The sequence below is a fragment of the Muntiacus reevesi genome, chromosome 10 (genome assembly GCF_963930625.1).
Source record: "Muntiacus reevesi chromosome 10, mMunRee1.1, whole genome shotgun sequence".
Taxonomy (NCBI): Eukaryota; Metazoa; Chordata; class Mammalia; order Artiodactyla; family Cervidae; genus Muntiacus; species Muntiacus reevesi.
Genome location: NC_089258.1, coordinates 81,869,312 through 81,894,045, shown reverse-complemented (window position 1 = coordinate 81,894,045; position 24,734 = coordinate 81,869,312). Strand labels below are relative to the sequence as shown.

Sequence of the window (24,734 nt, the reverse complement as noted above, 5' to 3'; positions counted from 1 at the left end):
GGTCTGCGTGTTCCAGGTGGGGCGAGCGGGAGCCGGGCCCCAGCTCCCACGTGGCCCTGACCGGACAGGCTTGGGGGCTGGGCCAGCAGAGGCCCCACACCTGGTATCCCGACTTAGAACATGTTCTCTTGCATCCAGAGAGAGATCTTGGGAGGACTCTTAGCCACCAACTTCGGAAGAAAGGAGAAAGAGTCCTGGGGGCCCAGGGACTGAAGCTTCATTTTCTTTGCTTTCCACTAGCCATAGTATTCCATAATGAGTGCTGGTGCTGGTGGTGGTTTAGTCGCCAAGTCCTGTCCAACTCTTATGACCCCATGGACTGTAGCCCACCAGGCTCCTCTGTCCATTAAAAATAGACGTTAGTCATCATGGATCTGGGGCATGTGTTTTCACTTTTCAAAATATTGCATTGAAATAATGTTTATCCTAATTACTTCATTTTTTTTTTCTTTTTGGTACCCTCATTGAGGGCGTCATTCACTTGACCCTGTTCCTGGCCAAGCTCTGTCACCACACTGCTTCCATTTACATCTTAACCTGGAAGCAGATTCAGGCAGGATGCTTGTGATGCTTGCAGCTGAGATAAGAGAGGAAGAAGAGCCCAAAGTGTCTTCTCTGTACCAGGTACTATGCTAGGCATCTTAGGTACATTCTTTGGGTCCTCACCTAAGAGGAAAGTATACTAATTTCCAGCTGAGAAAGTGGCGACTTGGAGAAGCAGTCTTCCTTCTCACTTTCCTCCCTCTCGGGAACTGGCCCCACCAGGTCCCTGATACTGAAGACAGAATCCTGGGAAAGGTCCATCATTCCTCCTCTGCGATTTGCTGAATTCATTGCCAACACTTAAAACCATTCATGGTCATCTACATAGTAAGTGGAGGAGTAAACATCACAAGATGGCCTGTTTGATGACAACCTCCATGCCCTTTTTCCCCTATCTGCCACTTCTTCAAGGAGAGTCAGGGTCACTACACTGCTTCAGTATCTCGGTCCTGGGTGGGCCCATCCAGGAGAATGTCAAATTATTTCCAAGTGCTGACTGTTTTACAAATTTACACATGACAAGGAGCACGATCTAAAATATAAGCTCTATCCCTGGCCCAGGACACTACACTGAGCACCAGATTCCAAATGCCTGGTGTTTCCACTTGAGGATTTCAGGCACGTCTGAAACTAAAACGTTCAAAACAGGCTTCTTGTCCTTCCTTCCCCTCCAACGCTGCTTCTCTTGGGTTTCCTCCATCTCAGGGCCTGGCATCATCCACACCAGGTGGGCACTCAGACCAGAAACCTGGCAACTGCCTTTGACACCACCCCCTGCCAACTTCCCCATTTAAACTGTGACCAACACCTGTCCATTTAAATACCAAAGCAATATCCACAACAACGTTTACTAAAGCATTCACTCTGCGTGGACACTTACGATGCCTGGCGAGAATTAATAACTCACTCAGTCTTCATAATGACTCTGTGAGATGATTCCTATTATAGAGAAGCTTGTTTCCTCATGGTCACACAGCTAGTAAGAGGGGGAGCTGGTATTCTAACCAGTTTGTCTGGCTTTAGAACTCACACTCGTAACCATGACACCCTGTTTCCAAAATAATCTCAAGCGCATTCACCTTTTTGGTTTCCCACTGCCCGGTCTCAGTCCACGCCACTGTCATTACTCTCTCAGGCACCTGCAAATCCCTCTTAGAGGGTCACCTAGATTCCACTCCTACCTCATCTCTACACATCAGTCTTCATGAAGCAGCCAACATGGTATTTTTCAAGTTTCAAGACCTCTTTCAATCACAGGTCATGTGATTTCCTCTGCTAAAACTCTCAAAACCATTTCAGTACACTCTGAATGAAGTTCAAATTCCTCAGTGTGGGCTATGACCTCCTCTATGGACTGGCTCTTCCCAGATCTCGCCACGTTCTACCTTTCTATCCGACTAAGCAGCCTCCCTGCACTCCCATGCCCTGGGATGTTCTTTCCTGCAGGGCTTTCTTCCTTCTCTGGCTGGTCTATCTAACCCTCCACATATCCTAGTCTACTTCCCTGACCCCTCAGCCTAAAGAAATCTCCACATTATTATCAGTACCCTCTCCTTTTCCTTCACAGCAATCCTAAAATGTATTAACTCTACATTTACTTGTATTTTTTACCTGTTGATTGCCTGTGAGCTCCAAGAGGCACAGTCAAGGTGTTTCATCCACCACTTTTACTCCCGGTCCCTTTTCCCAGAGCCATAAATATAAACAATGTAATTACTCATTCAGAGAATAAATTAATTCTGGGGCAGCTCTTTTAAAGATCTTTAAATATTTTTAAACATTTGTACACATTAACCAAAGAAAGCACTTTAATAAACATCATTGAGACTCAAAAGGAAAAAATATATGTATATATGAAATCTTTTTTACTTCCTATATGTTAACAAAAATTCTTAAATCAAATATTCAATCTTTGGAAAAGGCATAGAAGCAAACAAAAAAAGAGAAATTTCTAAAGAATTACTTTGTTAAAAGTCTTACAGGATATCGAGGCTTTTCAAAAGCTCTTGTGTTGTCATCATGACTATCAATCCCAATAAGATGGGAATCAAACTCTTGACTGTTCTTATTTAATCCCAATACAGAATGGTGTTCCATAAATATATATTAATGATAAGTGATGAGCGATTTCAATCACACATCTTTTGGCAACTTACTTCTCTTCATACTTTAGAGGCTGACTTCCCATTGGTGCCAAATCTCTTATCAGGAAGCAGCAAACCATTCATTGCACGTGATTTTTCTACTGCTCTGCTGTGTCACAGATGTTCTATGAATATATACAGATACTTCTTTTCTCTATATAATAGAGAATCATTTGGTTTGAGATTAAGGTACCTGTTCTTTCAGATTTCAACACTTCTAAAAAGAAAATGAATGAATCCAAAAAATTCATTATGAACTATGAGAAAAATTTTGCTAATCATATATCTGATAAGAGATGTGCATCTAGAATATAAAAAGAATTCAATAATATGAAGACAGCACAATTTAAAAATTAGCAAAGAATTTGATGACATTTCTCCAAGATAGATATAAAAATAGCCAATAAACATATGAAAAGATGCTCAACATCCTTGGTCATAAGGGAAATGCAAACCTAAAATCACAACAAATATCACTTCATATCCATTAGGATAGTAACGACCCAGAAAAAAAGAGGAAAATATTAATTATTGGAGAGGATGTGGAGAAGTTAGAGCCCTTATACACTGCTAAGGGGAATGTAAAATGGTGTAGCACTTTGGAAAAGAGTCTGGCAGTTCCTCAAAAGGTTATATATAAAAAAAAAAAAAAAGGTTATATATAAACTTACTGTATGACAAAGATATTTTACTCCTCGCTATACACCTAAGAGGAATGAAGACATATAAAAACATAAAAAAACTAGCACACAAATGATCATAGCAGCATTTGTGCATAATAGCCAAAGATGGAGCAACCCAAACATTCATCAGCTGATGAACGGAAAATAAACTATGATACATCCAAGTAATGGGCTTCCTGGTGGCCCAGCTGTAAAGAGTCTGCCTGCAATGCAGGAGCTGCAGGAGTCGTGGGTTCGATCCCTGGGTCGAGAAGATCCCCTGGAGGAGGGCATAGCAACCCACTCCAGTATTCTTGCCTGGAGAATCCCATGGACAGAGGAGCCTGGCGGGCTATGGTTCAGAGGGTCGCAAAGACTCAGACATGAGTGAGACAACTCAGCACTGCACATCTACGTGATAGAATATCATTCAGCCGTAAAAAGAAATGAAGCACTGCTACATGCTGCAGCATGAATAAACCGTGAAAACACTGAGCAGAACAAAGCCACCACAAGAGGCCACATGTTGTGATTCCACAGATATGAAATGTCCACAGGCAAATCCATAGACAGAAAGAAGATGAGTGGTTGTCTAGGGCTGGAGGCAGAATGACGCACCAGGGGTAATCAGTACCAGCTTTCTTTCGGAGGAGATACAAATGACCTAAAACGAGGCAGTGAGGGTTACACAACTCTGTGAAGAGCTTTAATTCACGTGAAATGAGTGAACTGCATCGGCATGTAAATTACATCTCAATAAAGTTGTTACAAAACTGATGGAATACAGTTTTTACAACACTTTAAAGCTGGACCTATGTTTGGCATTTACAAGGGTAGGTGTGACTTAACTAAAGAGTATAATTTACTTTCAAGCACAGAAGATGAGTTTTGGATGAAATGTTCTCATGAAGAATTTATGGACTCCCTCGCTTCTCATCATTCCTAGTTTCCTACCTTTGTCCTTGTTTAGAGACAGACTTGAAACACGGGGCCAGGTTAATAGAATGTTAGAGTGGGAAGCTGAAACTCCAATACTTGGGCCACCTGATGCGAAGAACTGACTCACTGGAAAAGACCCTGATGCTGGGAAAGATTGAAGGCAGGAGAAGAAAGGGATGGACAGAGGATGAGATGGCTGGATGGCATCACCGACTCGATGGACATGAGTTTGAGAAAACTGGGAGCTGGTGATGAACAGGGAGGCCTGGCGTGCTACAGTCCATGGGGTCGCAAAGAGCTGGACACGACTGAGCGACTGAACCGAACTGAGAGTGGGATGAGATGAAGAAATGATCATTTTAGAGGAAGGAAGTTAAGCTCCAGAGAGAATAAATATTTTTTCCAAGATCAGAAAGGTAAGGAGAAGGAAAATCAGAGACTGCCAGACCAAAGATTTGTTTTTATTCTGTGGCATCACCATACAGAAGGGAGAGCCATGAGTGGCATTTTCCAAGGTGGCCCCAGCCCAGAGCTCTGCACAGTTGAGTCTCCTGCATGGAAAGGAAATCCCATTCAAAGTCTGAGAAGGACAGGCACCAGGCTCATCCCTTCAGTAAGCACTGAGAGCTCCTGGCCACGCCCTAGGCACTGTGGGAATAAAGACACACACTTTGTTTTTTTAAAGACAGAAGGAAACTGGGAAATTTAGATTTGGGTCTCTAAACACCAAGAGTCAGGCTGTCATGACGTTGAGCTCCTGGGCTGGGCACCTCCATTGGTGGTGGTTTAGTCGCCTAAGTCGTGGCTGACTCTTGTGACCCCACAGAGTGTAGCGTCCTCTGTCCTTGGGATGCTCCAGGCAAGAATATTGCAGTGGGTTGCCTTTCCCTTCTCCAGGGGATCTTCCCGACCCAGGGGTCGAACCTGGGTCTTCTGCACTGCAGGCAGATTCTTTACCCACTGAGCCACCAGGGAAACCCAGTCACCACGTGACTCAGCAGCAGCAGCAAGTAGAGGTGAAAGCAAATGGGGTGTTGAAATGGACTCTGAATCCTCTCTTCAACCTACTCAGCAAACCGGTCTGTTCCCACCTTCCCTTCTTCCCCACACCCCTGCTTTTGAGACCCCGAGAGATCTCACCCAACGGAGGCCTTCAGTGACACCCTGTGATCTTCTGTCCGTGAGAAATGTGAATTCAGAACTGATTTTGTTTCCCCCGTGTTCCTAAGAGTTGACGACGCAGCATAACTTCAGTTAAATCATTACCCATGATTCAATTTAAACACTGGTATGAACACAATGCTTTAAAAAAATAATCAAACCAGTCTGTTTAGATAAGAATTTTTGACCCCAAAAGTTAATTTTTTACTTCTATATTCCTCTGCTACCTCCCCTTTGCAATTTTCCTCTATTTCAGAAAGTTTGAACTGCCTAAGAGAAGACTGGCTCCCTTCCAAGGGGATATTTTATTAACAGGTGGTGAAGAGAAGTGTATCTAAGAGTCAATGAAATACAGGATTGATTTTTACTCCTCTATTCCTTCTGGCTGACGAGCAGAAACAGCCATGCTGGGCCTGGGGCTGGTTTAAATGGGCTGGAAACTCAGGGATACTGTTTGACATCCCTATTACTGCTCTACTCTCTAAAAAAATATTTCTAAAGCTTTTTTTTAAAACTGCTTCACTGAATTTCTCTGCAAACTATTATCTTCTCACATAAGTTGGTAAGAAAGTACATGGCCCTTTTAGACTCTGAAAGCAAGTCGTTTAAAAATAAGTCGAAAGAATTTTTGAAGCTTAGAGGAATGCGTTCATTCCATCTGTCTTGGCTGTCACTGGATAGAAACTGCCTTCAAAGAAAAAGAGGTTCCGACAGACACAGCCACACTATTATGTATAAAATAGACAAGAAGGAGCTACAGTAGAGCATAGGGAACTCCACTCAATACTCTGTAATGGCCAATATGGGAAAAGAATCTAGAAAAGAGTGGAGATACATATAAACTGGTTCACTTTGCTGTACCCTGAAACTTCGCTGAAACTAACACAACAGTGTAAATCAACTATAGTCCAATAAAAACTAAAAAAAAGAAAAGAAACCAAGGTTTCTCTCCACCTTGTGGGACTGTGAAATGGAGGTTTCTCTCTTTTTTTTAATTGGAGTATAGTTGCTTTACAGTGTTGTGTTAATGTCTACTGTTGAGCAAAATGCATCCACTCTATGTACCCATCGAGCCCCTCTTTCTCGGATTTCCTCCCCATTAAGGTCACCACGGAGCACTGAGTCAAGCCCGCTGTGCTAAAGAGCAGGTCCCCATAACTCTCTTTTTTGTACACAGTAGTGTACGTCAATCCCAGCCTCTGAGATAGAGTTTTGTACTGGAGAGTGACGAAAGCATTCACCCGCTTTCCTCATTCAGTAACCGGCCTGTCTACTCTCCAGGTTGATTTAACAAGGCTCTTCCAGACTTTGTATTCATTTAGCCGTGAGTTAGCATTTATCCTTGGTTGAAAGTGAGGGGGTAAAGGTGGCGATTTGCGAATCCCTCTAATTGCTAATCTGTTGGTCCTTCTAGAAGTAGTTTGGTGGAAAAGAAGACAAAACTAAAAAAGATTGTGGGGTTCCAGTATTTTTAGTGTCACAAACTGGCAAATTTCACCCACTGTGGGACTGATGAGGCTTTGATGGACTACACACTCTCTGGATAGAAGTGAGGGAGGCAGGGAAGGAATTGCTGGTGGAAAGGAGCTTTCTGGCCTCACAATTCTCTAAGCCAGAGGTGGGGCTTCCTGGTGAGGACATCACTTTTCTTTTCTTTTCTAAATTATTTTTATTTTTAATAGATACATTTTACGTTGTACAGTGCTGTGGTCTCTGCTGTGGCTCCGCAGCAGCGATAACTGTCCCGACGCCCCCTCCTTCCCGAGCCCCGTCCCCTGCCCTCACGCCAGCCCCCCGGGTCATCACCCACGGCAGAGCGGGCATCCCGCGCTGCAGGCGCGCGCTCCAGCCTCCCGCCTTACACCCGACGGCGCGCACGCCTGGACGCTGCTGTCCCCATCCGTCCCACCCTCTCCCCGCTGCGTGCGCACGTCCGCCCTCGGACACCGCTTTGAAAGAAGAGCTGGGACTATCTGGAAGCTCCCAGAACCCTTCGGAGTCGTGACAGCAGCAGCCATTTACTCACTGCTTGCCTCGTTCACAGCAAAGCTTGGCGGATTTTCAGGCATCCCCAGGGTGCCCCGTCAAATGCAGGCCCCGGGCCAGCAGAGCTGGGTGGGGAGCTGAGATTCTGCGTGTCTAACAAGCTCACAGGGGTCGGCGGGGCTGGGCCAGGGCCCACATCTGAGAGTGGGGTTCTAAAGAGACGGAGCAACGGATAACAAGAGAAAACACCGTGAGGCTAAATGACAGCGGTCGTTTTGGGCCAGTAATGTATTTGGGGGTCATTTTTTGTTTCTAAAAGCAGCAGCAGCTGTGACTGGTTGATGCCTTTGGAACTCTGGTCAGCTGGCTTCCTAGGCTCCAGACCCTGCAACTTTGACAGAAGGCTGAAATGATGGTCTTTAGTTTACATTCAATTACTTTGGGGCATTAAAAACAAACAAACAAACAAAAAACACTTCCTTCTCCCAAGTTGCAATCTCATTGACTCTCAGTGAGTTAAATATTTTCAACTCTTCCAAGCCACTCGGTAGGGTACCAGTTCATGCACTGGCTGCTAATAATTTAGCTCTGACTTTCAATTTTCTCCGTCAAACCTATTATAAATGGTAAAACTGACTGAGTCAAGAGTCCTCTCCTTCCCTCATACTACAGCAAATCTCATATCAGTAGCCTGAAAAAATATCCAGCTGATGGCCGAGGTGTGATTTAAGCCCAGGGAGAATCAGACTCACGTTGTTCAACAAGAAAGACCCAACTCCGAACCCACAGTAACACAAAGGTGATGTTTAGATAGACCCTCAGATAGCCTTTAGTCCTCAAATAGATTACATATTATACATATTCTAAAGAGAAAAGAATTCTTGCAAGTCGTGTTTTTTTTAATTTTTCTTTTTTGTTTACATTAACTTCCTTTTTCTGCCATGCCACACGGCATGTGGGATCTTTGCATGCGTGTATGCTAAGTTGCTTCACTCCGCTCTGACTCTGTGACCCCACGGATTATAGCCCGTCAGGCTCCTCTGTCCATGGGATTCTCCAGGCAAGAATACTGTGGTGGGTTGCCATGCCCTCCTCTAGGGCATCTTCCCGACCCAGGGATTGAGCCTGCGTCTCTTCCATCTCTTGCATTGGCAGGCGGGTTCGTTACCACTAGCGCCACCAGGGGCCTGAAGAGATGCTGAATCGCGCCCCCTGCGTGGAAGCGCAGAGTCCTAACCGCTGGACCACCAGGGAAGCCCCTGTACCCAAGTACTTATAATGTAAATATTAACTGAGAACTTATTTATTGTATTCTGAGAAGCTCAATATCACATTTTACTTTCAAAATACATTGAAGTCAATAGGGCAGAAGAGTTAAATTTTAGCCTTTCAATTCTAAGAAACCATTTCGCATACACCAGAGAGCATCTACCTAACACCTTAGCGGCTGTCCCACAACTTTGCTGCCACTTCCCTGAAATTTAAACAGATTTCATTTAGCACATTATCTTAGTGGCATTTTAGAATGTATTACCATGGTGCACTCTGTCATTTGAAGAGCAAAATACACAGGAAAGTTAAAATGACAAGCTTATCCATCTGTGACTTACCTATCTAACATTAAGCTGAAGTTACTATTTCTTGTTTTCTTGCACACTAAGAAAACAAATCTACTGCTTTAAAATCTAAAGCTAACATCGTCAGGAGCATCAGAGAGTTCAGAGATGATCAGAAAAATTGCACTAAAAAACAATTTACTCTCAATTATATGCATGAATGTGGGGAATAGCGGTACAGAAAATGTTCAACCCATTGTGTTGGTTTTATAATGCTCATGATTTTCTTTTGCACCAGATTTTTTTTTTTCCATTTTCTTAACAGGTCATACAGACTAATATTTAAATAATTGACCCGTGTTCCTTTAACCTACCCTAATCTAACTAAGCAGGGAGAACATGAAGGTTTTACTTCATATTTCACTAAATAATTGTGGAGAACTTGCCTGCCAATGCAGGAGACAGGGGTTCAATTCCTGGGTCAGGAAGATCTCCTGGAGGAGGGCACAGCCCCCCACTCAGGTATTTTTGTCTGGAGAATCCCACCGACAGAGGAGCTTAGCAGGCTACAGTCCAAGGGGTCACAAAGAGTCAGATATGACTTAGCAACTAAACAATAGCAACAACAACAATCTTTTCAAATAGACCATTTTCTAGGCAACAGTACAGATTTTCAAAAGGTTAAGAACCACTGCTAAGAAAGGAATTTAAATCATCACAAAAAAAACTAATTCCCAGAATTGCTTTGGATAAGTTGACCCCAATCTTGGGTTTTGGAGTGATGCAGTCCTGGGTTCAACTCTGCGTTCTGCCACTCACATACTGCACCACATCAGGCAAGTTACTTAACCTCTCTGAGCTAAAGTTTCTTTCTCTATAAAGTGGGATAAGACTAGTGCCTACTTTGCTGGGTCCTTATGAAGACTGACTATAATGTTGTAAAGAACTTGCAACCTAGCTATTATACTGCATATGCTCAAGAAATAGTTCAGTTCAGTTCAGTTCAGTCACTCAGTCATGTCTGACTCTTTGTGACCCCATGGACTGCACCAAGCCAGGCCTCCCTGCCCATCACCAACTCCCAGAGTTTACTCAAACTCATGTCCATTGAGTCGGTGATGCCATCCAACCATCTAATCCTCTGTCATCCCCTTCTCTTCCTGCCTTCAATCTTTCCCAGCATCAGGGTCTTTTCAGATGAGTCAGTTCTTTGTATCAGGTGGCCAAAGTATTGGAGTTTCAGCTTTAGCATCAGTCCTTCCAATGAATGTTCAGGACTGATTTCCTTTAGAATGGACTTCTTGAATCTCCTTAGCTGTTACTATAATTACTATTATTTGCTTTATTAACATTGTAAAATAACACTCTGAAGACAGAGGCTTTATCTACTAAGCAATGAGGCATATTATTCTAAATCTTCTTGCAGTTGGCTAATAAAACAGACACGTGGCTAATAAACAATGATTAAGTAAAAACAAGACTGGGAGCTGACTGTGGCTCAGATCATGAACTCCTTATTGCCAAATTCAGACTTCAGTTGAAGAAAGGGAAAACCACTAGACCATTCAGGTATGACCTAAATTAACTCCCTTACGATTATACAGTGGAAGTGAAAAACAGATTCAAGGGATTAGATCTGATGGACAGAGTGCCTGAAGAACTATGGACAGAGGTTCATGATGTTGTATGGGAGGCAGTGATCAAGACTATCCCCAAGAAAAAGAAACGCAAAAAAGCAAAATGGCTGTCTGAGGATGACTTACAAATAGCTGTGAAAAGAAGAGAATCGAAAAGCAAAGGAGAAAAGGAAAGATAATCCCATTTGAATGCAGAGTTCCAAAGAAGAGCAAGGAGAGATAAGAAAGTCTTCCTCAGTGATCAGTGCAAAGAAATAGAGGAAAACAATAGAATGGGAAAGACTAGAGATCTCTTAAAAAAAAATTAGAGATACCAAAGGAATATTTCATGCAAAGATGGGCACAATAAAGGACAGACGTGGTATGAACCTAACAGAAGATATTAAGAAGAGGTGGCAAGAATGTACAGAAGAATTTACAAAAAAGATCATCACGACTGAGATAATCACGATGGTGTGATCACTCACCTAGAGCCAGACATCCTGGAATGTGAAGTCAAGTGGGCCTTAGGAAGCATCACTGCAAACAAAGCTAGTGGAGGTGATGGAATTCCAGCTGAGCTATTTCAAATCCTAAAAGATGATGCTGTGAAGGTGCTGCACTCAATATGCCAGCCAATTTGGAAAACTCAGCAGTGGCCACAGGACTGGAAAAGGTCAGTTTTCATTCCAATCCCAAAGAAGGACAATGCCAAAGAATGCTCAAACTACTGCACAACTGCACTCATCTCACACGCTAGTAAAGTAATGCTCAAAATTCTCCAAGCCAGGCTTCAACAGTATGTGAACTGTGAACTTCCAAATGTTCAAGCTGGATTTAGAAAAGGCAGAGGAACCAGAGATCAAATTGCCAACATCCGTTGGATCATTGAAAAAGCAAGAGAGTTCCAGAAAAACATCTATTTCTACTTTATTGACTATGTCAAAGCCTTTGACTGTGTGGATCACAACAAACTGTGGAAAATTCTTCAAGAGATGGGAATACCAGACCACCTGACCTGCCTCCTAAGAAATCTGTATGCAGGTCAGGAAGCAACAGTTAGAACTGGACATGGAACAACAGACTGGTTCCAAATCAGGAAAGGAGCACGTCAAGTCTGTATATTGTCACCCTGCTTATTTAACTTATATGCAGAGTACATCATGAGAAACGCTGGGCTGGAGGAAGCACAAGGGGGAATCAAGATTGCTGGGAGAAATATCAATAACCTCAGATATGCAGATGATACCACCCTTATGGCAGAAAGCAAAAAAGAACTAAAGAGCCTCTTGATGAAAGTGAAAGAGGAGAGTGAAAAACTTGGCTTAAAGCTCAGAAAACTAAGATCATGGCATCTGGTCCCATCACTTCATAGGAAATAGATGGGGAAACAGTGGAAACAGTGGCTGACTTTAGTTTTTGGGCTCCAAAATTGCTGCAGATGGTGACTGCAGCCATGAAATTAAAAGATGCCTACTCCTTGGAAGAAAAGTTGTGACCAGCCTAGACAGCATATTAAAAAGCAGAGACATTACTTTGCCAACAAAGGTCCATCTAGTCAAAGCTATGGTTTTTCCAGTAGTCATGCATGGATGTCAGAGTTGGACTACAAAGAAAGTTGAGCACTGAAGAATTGATGCTTTTGAACTGTGGTGTTGGAGAAGACTCTTGAGAGTCCCTTGGACTGCAAGGAGATCCAACCAGTCCATCCTAAAGGAGATCAGTCCTGGGTGTTCATTGGAAGGACTGATGCTGAAGCTGAAACTCCAATATTTTGGCCACCTGATTCGAAGAGCTGACTCATTTGAAAAGACCCTGATGCTGGGAAAGATTGAAGGTGGGAGGAGAAGGGGACAACAGAGGATGAGACGGTTGGATGGCATCACCGACTCAATGGACATGAGTTTGAGTAAGCTCTGGGAGTTGGTGATGGACAGGGTGGCCTGGCGTGCTGCAGTCCATGGGATTTCAAAGAGTTGGACATGACTGAGCGACTGAACTGAAGTCAACTTTGACCAAGCCAGAGTTAGTAGATTTGTTCTCTAAAGAGATCTGATTTTATTTACTTTAAATGAAGAATATATAATCTAGTGACATGAAGTAACTTTGGGTTTCAGCAATTCACTAGCCTTCCAAGAATTTTCTAAATTATAGACCAACTATGATTTCTATGCTCAGGGGTTTCTAGACAGCCTGCGAAATAAGCAAGGATTTACATCCAGCTGTGTTCAAGACAACATCTTCTTGTTGACAAAAGGGTGCCTTCTCAAATGACCCTGAATGGGACTTCTTAGATGCTATGGTAATCTATAGGAGAGACTGTCATTGCAGTTATTAAGGATAGTTTTAAGGAATTCCATTCAATGACATGGAATAAATTCATCATATATTAAGACAATAAGGCAGTGTAGAAAATTATGGGAAGTCTGATCCCATTTTTGTACAAAGATGGCACAGAAAAATGCTTGGAAGAAAACACATCGCCATTTCAGTGATGGGTGGGGAGATGACAGATGAGTGTCCATGAAGAGCATTTCTTACTTTTGCAATCAGAATAATAATAAAAGATCTTAAAAATGAACGATTACAAGTTAAAACCCTGTTAGCAGTGTGACAGCCAGAAGGGGTCCTAAGTGTCAAGGACTAGGGTTTAAAGGCCAAGGCCCTGACACATTAAAATGATGACCTCAGGCAAAATCACCTCCCCATTTAGAGGCCAAATATTGTTCCTTGAAATTGAGATGCTTTGAACAAATAACCTCTCCCTTTGCAGTCTGACATTCTAGCATTCCGGATGCCTGACCACGTGTTGCAGAAACCCTTTTTGTTTTCCAAGCTGAGACAGGCTGGGACCCTTTGCTGTAGCAGTTGCACCTGGACAGAACTTTCCTCCAGCAACAAAATACAAAGAAACTACAAAGGACTAAAAATAACTGAGAGCATGTGCAGTTGGGGCCAAGTACGGGCAAAAGATACACGAAGACCAAGAAAGCCCAACTGCCACTTCTGAAGAGTCAGGGGCAAAAGCAGGGTACTGCGCATGCCCCCTGAACTCACCATCATCAAAGAGCAGGGCGGACCACCTAAGACCCTCCAGCCCACCCCTGGACACACCCCCACCCTCACCCTCTATAGAGTACAAGCTCACCGTCCCCTCAAGGAGCGAATAAGGGAACCTGTTACTTGTTCCTGTTGCCCCCCGTGCAGGAGGAGCCCCAATAAAACCTTGCCTGAATTTCTTGTTTGGCGTCTAGTCAATTTTCATCGACTGGGGAAGGTCAAGGACCCTGGTCCACATTAGAGCTAGCCATGGGTGCTAAATGATGCCACACAGTGAGCCCAGGATGAAGTCCTCTTATTTTTCAACATTTCCAGTGTTGTTGTTTTTTAACTAATAAGAATTATTCCTTTGATAATTAAGAACAATAAAAGGTAAAAAATATATATATATTTGAAATGGGTCAGGGGCTCAGCATAAATACAGGTTTACAAACAACCTGAACAATTGGTACATGGTATTGTACCTTTACAAAGGGTTAACGCTTTATTTGATCTAAACAAATCAATACAAAAAAAAAAAAAAAAAAAAAAAACCAAAAAAATCACACAATTGACAGCCACAGTCCTGGAATAAGTGACTCAAGTCAAACAGAACAGACGGTTATGAGAAGGAGATGGTTTTCTTGAGAAGTCTCAGACGTGGAGTCCTTTGAAATAAATAGAATTATCACCTGCAGCATTTCGGGAGCAAGGTATCGGTAAGATTACAACCTGGTCCAAATTATTAATTGTCAGGGAAATACCTACGTGATTAAAATTGTTTTACAGAAATAAGTAGCAAGGAAATCAGCTTACTCGAAGAATCCCAACAGAACAAAACACCTTTTAAACTGTTGCTTTCCGCCTCGGGTCTAAAACAAATGTGCTACATCCCACTTTTCAGGAGCCTGCAAAACAGAGAGGGGAGACGATTCTCTCCTCCTGCTCAGATTGTTCCCCTGGAACTAGCGGGCTCCTCGGCTGCCAACGAGAAGTTTCCTCGAGGTGCTTTTAAAAGGGCATTGAAAGGCGGTAGCGGTGACCCAGAAGCCTGGGAAAAATACCCAGTTTCTCAGGCTACCAGCCCTACCCCCTTCTGGGCAAGGCACCTAGCCCAGCGGAGCTAGTCCCCAAAGCCGATCTGCTTCTGTGCAGGAGCAAGAAGCTTTTTCCACCCACATCGTCCGGTAACCCCGCTCCCGGCGGGGAGTCGGGTTACACGACCTGGCTTCCCTCCTGGACAGAGGAGGGGTGCTTGTCCCAGGATCTGCTGGGGCTCCGCGATTGACAGAGATTGCCTTGGCCTGGTTAGTAAGGACTTGGGCCTGTTTTCTGTAGCAAGGGCTCCTTATGAGGGGAGGAAGAAGTAGCTGAAACCTTAACAGAATGTTAAACGGATTAAGATTTCTGCATAACTTTGTTAGCAGTTGGAGAAGGAAATGGCAACCCGCTGCAGTATTCTTGCCTGGAGAATCCCATAGACGGAGGAGCCTGGTGGGTCCATGGGGTCGCAAAGAGTCGGACACTGAGCGACTTCACTTTGACTTTGTTAGTAGAACAAGTGTGCTGAAGGAGGTGGGAAAGAGCTCTCTTTACACCATCTCATTTTAAAATTTGACAATCACCTGTACAGACCCTGCCGACGTTCTTTTTAGAGGCACAGGTAATTATGTTACTGCTACGTGAAGGAAGCTTAAAAGTCAAGCATGCTACCCGCTACAGTAAGTCCCCTAGCGACGAATGAGGTCTGTTCTCAGAGCACCTGAGTCCCATAATGTTAGCCTAGGCCCAGCTAACACCATCCGCTATGTAACGCTGCACTGCAACAGGTTTATAATACTTCTCACACAAACAATACATAAAAACAAACACACAAAAAAAGCATTTCTGATCTTACAGCAGAGTATCTCGAAACGTACACTAGCACCAGCTACATCACCACGGCTTTTACACTTGCTTCCAAACATCCTGGGCTTGGAACAGAGATACCGCACTACTGTACCGTATACAGTTCTATACGGTGACGTGCACACGAACACAACCCTTCGTAGAGGACGCACGCACACAACAATGCTCACCATGCACGTGGACTAACGAGTGATTGGACACAGCTGAGCGAACACAGCTCACATCTTTGAACGCACAGAACTTGAAGGTTCCCATGTAGGGAACTTACTGTCCTGTACATAAGATAGATCACTAATGCTGCTGCTGCCACGTCGCTTCAGTCGTGTCCGACTCTGTGCGACCCCACGGACGGCAGCCCACCAGGCTCCTCTGTCAACGGAATTCTCTAGGCAAGAGTACTGGAGTGGGTTGCCTTTGCCTCCTCCGAGATAACTAATAAGGACCTACATACAGCACAGGGAACTCTACCCAATACTCTGTAATAACCCATGTGGGGAAAGACTCTAAAAAGAGTGGATATATGCATATGTATGGGCTTCCCAGGTGGCACTGGTGGTAAAGAATCTGCCTGGCGATGCAGGAGACACAGAGATGCAGATTTGATTCCTGGGTCAGGAAGATGCCCTGGAATAGAACATGGCGCCCCACTTCAGTAATTTTGCCTGGGAAATTCCACTGACAGAGGAGCCTGGCGCGCAACAGTCCGTAGGGTCACAAAGAGTTGAACACAACAGCATACACACACACATAATGAACAAACATGGATAAAGAACTACTCATGTAAGTCACATCAGGTAAACACCACCACCACCACCACGTAGACTAATGAAGCGATCTGTTAAATGGTATCTTTTATGAAAGAATTGCTGACACTTTTAAAGGGTCCAAGAACATCCTTAAGAAACGGCCGTATTAACTTGGTAAATATGGTGCTTTTCAGCACAAACAAAGATAAATCTATGTCATTAAATTTTGGTCCAAATGATCAATGGTGATGACAGAGTCTTTTCTTAAGTCTGACCTTAATATTTTACTTAATATTGTTACTTTAGCTTTAATTCCTATTTATCTGATATATCAACGTCCATCCCATTACACTCAAAGTTTCTGAGACTGTTTTAGGTATGATGTTTGTAACAGCATATATACAGCTGGAGCTCAAATTTTTATGCACTCTGGCCACCTCTGTCTTCAAGCTGGAGAGTTCAGTTCTTTCACCTTTTTACTGTGGTTAAATATATATTTGGACCTATTCCAGCTGGACTGATTTCTTTGGACCTATTTATTGACGTTATTTTCTATTGGCCATGCTTCTTCCTTGGTCCTTTTTCCCCTTCTCTTCTGCATCTATTGAATTGATTAAATTTTCTTTATTCCCTACCTCTGGTTTATAAGTTATTCTATTTCTATGGAGTTCATCCCCAAATCTGTATACCAACCAAAATCTAAAGAGAATCACTATCTCTATTCTTCTCTAAAATAATAGATGGAATGTGGAAGATACTACTTCCATTTCCCCTTCACTCCATGCTATTTTGCTGCAACAGTTAAGTTCTATATTATTTTTTACAAACACTCATCAAAAACTTTTACTATTACTGTTGTTGCTATTGTTTTACCAACAGGGATTATTTAAATTTTCCATAATGTTTACCAATTTCTTTGCTCATTGTTGTCCCCATTTTTCTTGCTTAATTTTCTTCTCCTTCAAGTATATCTCTTAACAGCTCTTTCCGCAAGGTTAATTAGCCCAGTCTGATTCATTTGGACAGGTTTTTAATTTGCCCCCAGTTTTGAGTTCTCCCTTAGCCAGTACAGAATTTGCGGGTTGACGATTTTGCTCAGCATTTTGAAAATCACATTCTGCTGCTATCCAGCTACTACTATTGCTGGGAGGAGGTTAACTGGCTGTTTGAGGATGGTTACCTTGCAAGTAATGTTATCCCCACTCCCTTCCATTTGACTGGCATTCTCATCAGGTTGAGTCTCCGTGAGGATAACTTTCAGTTATCCTGTCCAGGACTCAGAGCTGTCCTTTAGTCTGAACTCCCACATCCTAACTGTATGCTGGGCAACTTCATCAATGCTATCTTCAAGCTCAGTCATTCTCCCACCACGCCTCATTAGTGTTTAGTCTATTCTTTCACCAGACATTTTTAGAAAGTTTTTTGGTTTTTATTTTTGTCAAATGTATACTTCCACATAAAGTATCAAGTAGTTTTAAAAGATGTACTATGGAAACCTTCTCTCCCAACTCCTCCTCCCATCTCCTCCACTCTCCCTAGGGATCACCACCCCGAGCGCTTTCACTTACTTAAGGAAAAGAAGGCTTTAACCTCCATGTTCCTGACGGCATGAATGTATCACCCAACATTTCAGCTTCAGGCGGCACCAATTTCTTTACCGTCAGAGAGGATGAGCGTCAGCTCCCTGATCTCTGCGCCCTTGTGTGCTGAGTTAGTTTGTTAGTGGGTTCCTTCTGTTCATTTTTCCTGTTTTCTCTTTCCAATACGTCTCTTCGTAAGATGTTGGACTTATGAAACCGACCCTTCATTTATCTTCTTTCTTCTATTTACCATCAGCATCCTTTTCTTCTCCTTTCCAGGAGATTTTCTCAAGTTTACTTTTACTTTTAAGATTGATAAGGTTGCGCATAATTCAGGGTGAAAAAAAAGAAAGTGAAAGTCACTCAGTCATGTCTGACTCTTTGTGACCCCATGGACGATATAGTCCATGGAATTCTCCAGGCCAGGATACTGGAATGGGTAGCCTATCCCTTCTCCAGTGGATCTTCCTGACCCAGGAATCAAACTGAGGTCTCCTGCTTTGCAGGCAGATTCAGGTACCCCTGATTCAATGTCTTGAGATCCTTGTTCCTAGGCAGCTCAGATTTTCCAGAAAAAAAAAAAAAAAAGCTTTTTTCAAACTGCTGCCTGCAGAGTGAAGGCCCAGGTGCTAGGATTCTGAAAACCTAGTGGTGTAGGAGGCCTGGGAGTCATGTGCCCAGTATGCACACATTTACCTAATTCACACACACACACACACACACACACACACACACACACACGCTTATGACTTTCTCAGTCTTACTACTACTAATTATTCAAAACAGACCCAGCAGTACCTCCTCTGGGAAGGTCTCCATGATCTTCCCAGTAGACACCCAGTCTGAGCTAGCTCATAGAACCCAGAGTTTGCCTCTATCTTTGCAGGTAACCCCCTGCCTCTGTAATTGACTAGTTAGATATCTGTCCTTCTCCAAAATCAGTTCTATCCAATTACAGACAGAACTGCACTCACAGAACACTGTGCTCTTGGCTCAGTGACTAGTATTTCATAGACTCGATAGATTTATGAGCTATTAAATTAATTCTGGAGGCAGCCCAGTTAGGGAGCTGCCCCTGCATGCAGGAGCCACAGAGGAGGTAGGAAAGGACTTCAGGTGAACTCCACCGTCACAAACCTTGGGCATCAACATCAGTGCTACCCCGTGCTGTGAAATTCCCCAACAGAACACGGCACCCAGATAAGCTTTTCCTCTCAGTTGTCTTGTGTTCCTTATCATATTTGTACATGTATCTCAGGGAAAGCATTCAACCTACTTCTTAGGAGTATAATGAAATATCTCTGAAAATAATCACCAGTGCTTTAAAATGTGAAGGTGTCAGGTATATGCAAAAAAAATCAAACTGCATTGTTACTAAGGAAAACGGAGGTACAGAGAAACCAGGCAAGAAATAGTTACTGGATATTAGTACTTGTTGTTGACATGTAGAAGACAGTGTTGAAGAGTAACAAGCTATGAACAGGTTCTGCACCGGTAAAGATGAGATATGGGTGAAAATAGGAAATAGTTGGGTAACTGACTTTTACAACCACCTTATCTGTGACAGGCAGAATCTTGGAGAATCTACATCAGTCTTTCAGCGAGCAAAGGGGAAATAACCAAACCATCTGAGGAAGGCTGATACTTCCAATGAATGAAGTCAATGTTTTCCACAGCCATAGAATGTTTTAAAGCCAGAATATCAGTTAGTCCAGCCTCCCCATCGAGGTGTGCATGCTACTGCTGATGGTCCCACTGGAGGTGGGGGAGACTGTCCCCCACCAAAGCTGTTCCCAGACCCAGGAACCGATGAGACAGGTTTTAATACTTCCCAGTCACAGGGGGGCCCACCCCGACTTTATCCACTGCTCCTAGTTTTGAGTATCACAAAAGTCCACACACCAGACACAAGCGAGATGCTCTATGAACACTATCCCTTTCGGCTCTTTGGAACAATCCTATGAGAAAAGGAGGGTGTCTACTTCAAAGTTGAAGGAACTGAGTCACGAGAAGTTGGGGATGTCGCTAAGGACTCACAGTCACGAAGTGGAGAGGAGGGAATAGAAGATAGGCAGCACGATGTGCTATTTAGGAACATGGACTCCAATGCAGCTGCCTGAGCCTCAATCCCGGTTCTACCACTCCCGAGCTTTGTGACCTTAGGAAAGTTGCTCAGCCTCTCTGAACCTACTTTATGAGATTTTTTTTTTTTTTATGAGGATTAAATGAGCTTTTATGTGCAAAGGGACTTCCCTCGTGGCTCAGCTGGTAAAGAATCCACCTGCAAGGAGGGAGACCTGGGTTCCATCCCTAGATTGGGAAGATCCCCTGGAGAAGGGGAAGGCTGCCCACTCCAGTATTCTGTCCAGGAGAATTCCATGGACTGTATAGTCCACAGGGTTGCAAAGAGTCGGATACAACTGAGTGACTTTCACTTCATATGTGTAAAACATTTGCAACAGTGCCTCGTACTTGGCACCATAGAAGTATTTGCTAAATACAGAAAAGGATGGCAGAATTCTCAATCAAATCCAGGTTTATCTGGTCCCAATGTATACACTCAACCAAGACTCTTCCGCATGTTGATCTCTCAAGGGTTGGAAGGTAGGACTAACTACATCCCTGAAGTTTTTCTCTTCTCCATATGCCTCCATGGCCCCTAATGGTACCTGGTTGCCAGAATTCTTTTCATCCTTCTGGCTTTTTGACCTAACTGAAAGAATGAAATGCAACATGGCTTCCATACATCAGGAGATGACAGCCATGTTCCCAGATCTGAGCAAGGTTTTTCTTCTAACGCAGTACTTTCTCAGCATCATCTGGGATCTCGTCAAAACATGGCCTCTCCAGCTCCAGTGTAGAGCAGCTGAATCAGAAACCATAGAGATGGGCCCCGCAGTCTTACGTCAATAAGCCCTCCAAGTGATAAGGTGTTTTCACGGGATTTGGGACCATGGTAGAAGTTGAGACATCACACTGCTTGTCAGCTCACACTAAACTGACAGTGGGTGGTCTCCTGGAATTTGGGCCTCCAATCTGTATTTAATGTAGTGTTGTGCTTTTAACCCTCCTTTGGGTCTCCGTGATCTGGAGCCACTCTTCCAGCCCCTCAAGATCTTTCTGAATCCACACTCTAGGGTGGGGCTTCCTTGCTTCTCCCCTCTACCTCTGTGACCTCTGAACATCTGATGAGCATGCCATTCGTGTCTCCAGGGTGTCACCCACAGCATCCACCCAGAGCTGGGGCAGAAGACCGGGGGTCCTTGGCAAACCCTCCTCCTCTGGCCTGACATTAATCCACGAGAACATCAGTTCATATGGTTGTTCAACTTGTGAAATTTCCTATTATCAACCCACATATCTCCACTTTGCCCAACAGGAAACCATGAGAGACTAGCTTTGCTTTAAAACCCTGAATAAAAGCTTTACAAAAAATTCCTGATGAACAGAGCAGCTTTTGATAGGCATCTTAAGTTTCATTTTTTCTACTCCTTCTTCTCCCCCAACAAGGATTGGCCGGGAAGCAGGCACCTCTCAAAGCTTTCATATTAAATGCAAAGCTCTGCTTTTCCTTTCATTTTACACTAAGGACTTCTTTTCCAGATATTTCTACTCTACCATAGTCCTACACGGCAGGCTTTCTTTTTTTTTTTTTTTAAACATTTTTATAGAATTGGAAGTTAATCAATTTTCCCTAATGCCATATCAGCTAGCTTAGTGGGGACACTCATATTTATATTCAGGTCTGTCCAAGGCTCATATCATACCTGCTATGTTACATTAACACTACTGTGGCTGAAAATGGCACGGAGTTTCAAAGAGATGTTCATTATGATTTTTGAGACCCTCTTAACCCACTCCTTGTTCTAGAGAATATTAAATTCAATTATTGACGGTCAAAATAACACATGTCACAGCTTCCAGGAAGGTAACATCTTAAAACATCCACAGGGATCTCGCACTTGGTTTCCTTCTACAAGAATCCTCTAAGGTATGGACACACGTGCAAGTATGCATGCTCATCACTTCAGTCGTGTTTGACTCTCTGCCACCCTATGGTCCGTATCCTGCCAGGCTCCTCTGTCCACAGGATTCTTCAGCAAGAATACTGGAGTGGGTTGCCATGCCCTCCTCCAAGGAATCTTCCCAACCCAGGAATCGAGCCTACATCTCCTGCATTGCAGGTGGATTCTTTACTCCTGGGCCATGAGGGAAGCCCTGTGAAGACATATCTAGCCACAGGTCATTTCATCCTGAAGAATACCAGCTCCTACAAAGGAAAGGCAGCTGGGCAAGGGGCTGGAACACAAAGCCAGCTGTCTCCTACTGCCCTCTCTGACAGTCTTCACAAAGTCAAGTCCCGGACTTGTTGAAGAAAATGATTCATCTCTCTCTGCAAAGAATGCCAACACCACATGTACAAAAGACTTCTTTCTTTACATCAGTTCCTGAAGACGTTATAATCACTTCATGTAATGTAAGCAATTATGACCTTCCAGGTTTAGTAGACCTGGAAGTTTGGTGGGTGAGTAATAATGGAAGGAAAAGACTATTCAGGTCTTCTCACAGGGAGATTTCAATGAGTTCAATCAAACTAATGAACAAAGACTCAGTTTTACTTGATGGAATAAGAAACACACACTCTGTTGACCTTCCAACTTCAGTTTTGCACTGTTGGGCCCAAGTCCCAAACTTTCCATCTTCCTAGCTTGGTAGACCCAGCAGAAGCTTGACTGACCGCCCACCCGCTTTATCTTCTCATATACAATCAATTTCCTTCCTGTTTTCCATGTTAAGGGGCTGGCCAAATCCTTCTGAAAGGATGATATTACAATTGAGAACGTAAGTAGACCATGAAGTTCAAATGACAAATTACATACACACATTTTTGCCATTTTAAAATATAATAGAAAATGCTGTCTTCAATTCTGAGAACCTAGCATGTTCTCAAAAGAGTTCCAACAAAGTTTGGTATTTCAGTTTTAAAGTAGTATTAATAATATATTTATATATTTGAGTGTCAAGACTCAGAAAACCAGAGAGACAATTAAAAAAATACAAAGTTCACTGCGTGCTTCGTTTTGTGATATCACAATAAACTTGCCAATATGGAAACACTCTTACCTGGTCTCCCTGACTTACAAATGAGTTTTCTCATTTACCATTGACTAGAAAATGAACAAGTCTTCAAAAGAAGTACAATCTCCATGGAAGGGAGACCCAAGGCGACACAATGGGACAATGTTTTGCAGATTTAATCCTCCTTAGGTATGGGCACAGGATAAAAAAATACCTGAAAAATACTCAGGCCATTACTCCTAAACATTAGCCCACAACAGATATTACTAATCAATCACAACACTACTGCCAAGCTCAAACACGTCAGCCACCAAAACCTGTTTGAATTGGCACAGAACTACTTGACCTTGACTCTGGGGCAGATCTCCTAGAACTGGTAGGATTAACAGCTGCTCTTATAGTTAGGGTTTCTTATGTGAAAAAGAGAAGGCTACAGTAATTCAAATACATCCAGCAAAAATTCTCTGCTACTTCACAGGAACAGTGAGGGGATCAAAGCCTCAGACACTTACAGATGGGCACGGCTGATTCAACCGCGTGGATCTGTACCAGACCAGGGCATGCTGAAAGCTTTACCTCTCTTACTAATTTGAAAATGGTATATATGAAACCTGTCTAAAATGCTATGGATAGAAGAATGACTTAATACAATGAACTGTGCTTTTCAACTGAAAAAAACACAACATCTATGATAAATCACACAGGAAAACCATGACACTAATATGTGGTTTTCTACAGCTAATGTTCTAAAAACAAAATGTTCTCTTGGCACGGACCTCAAAATTTGTCATGTTCTCATTAGTCTTGAGGTCAACAGTGCTACTTTATATAATTCTAACCATCATGCAACAAGGAGGGCCTGAAATATCAGATTTCTTTTCAAACAAGCAAAAAACTGCAAACAATACATTATGACAAATATGAATATCTTCAAATTCATATTATTCAAATTCATGTTTTATTTTTTTAAGTAAAAATACAATATATGGAAAAACGTCAACCACAGTGTTGAGGAATTGCAATTTATTCCATTCAGAAATAAAATGTAACAGATTGTCATAAAGTGCTACCATTTATGATATCTGTAATAGCCTTTCTCATATTGGTTTCCAATGATATATATTTAAGATATATTCAACATATGCTCAAAATACATATGCTCATATATACTCACAAATTATATAATTTGAACATATATATATAGTGTATATATATATATATATATACTATATATATATATATTCTCAAAGAGCTGTGTACTAGCAAAAAAGTTTTGGAACAAAGAAACAGGATAGTTTTTAAAAATGAGCAAAACCACCTACTTTAACCCCAACACCCAGTTAGAGATGGAGCACTAATTTTCTCACCTTTTACAGCACGTAAAATTATTTTTCAAAATTTCCACCCAAACACAGCATTCTTAAAGAAAATGGACACCATCATTTTTTGTTTTCAGTTTTAATAAAGAAGGTGTCTGTAGAGTTGACAGACTTATTACAGAAGAAAATGAAAAGAACACCTTCAATGGCCCCTTCAAAGCGTATTTAAAATCCTGCTTCATGGAATGATGCTTTGGTGGCTCCGTGGAGTTCTTCTAAGGCACCACTGGGGTAGGTAATCTTTGCGGCAAAGTCAGAGGCCCCGCGGCTGAGGAAGAAGGTGGGAATGGGCCTGGAAGGATGCAGGGGAGGTGCAGGATCCGCCCCGCAGGCCCCTCTGGGGCTCGGGGCCCGGCAGAGGCCCTGAGTCGGGGGGACGAAGCAGGCCCTGTGAGC

The 24,734-nt window shown here is 42.9% G+C and overlaps 1 protein-coding gene across 8 annotated transcripts in view; it reads right to left on the bottom strand.

Moving 5' to 3' along the window:
• THRB (thyroid hormone receptor beta) overlaps positions 1-24,734 on the bottom strand; it is a 407,560-nt gene that overhangs the window by 362,854 nt on the left and 19,972 nt on the right. The window lies entirely within an intron of this gene.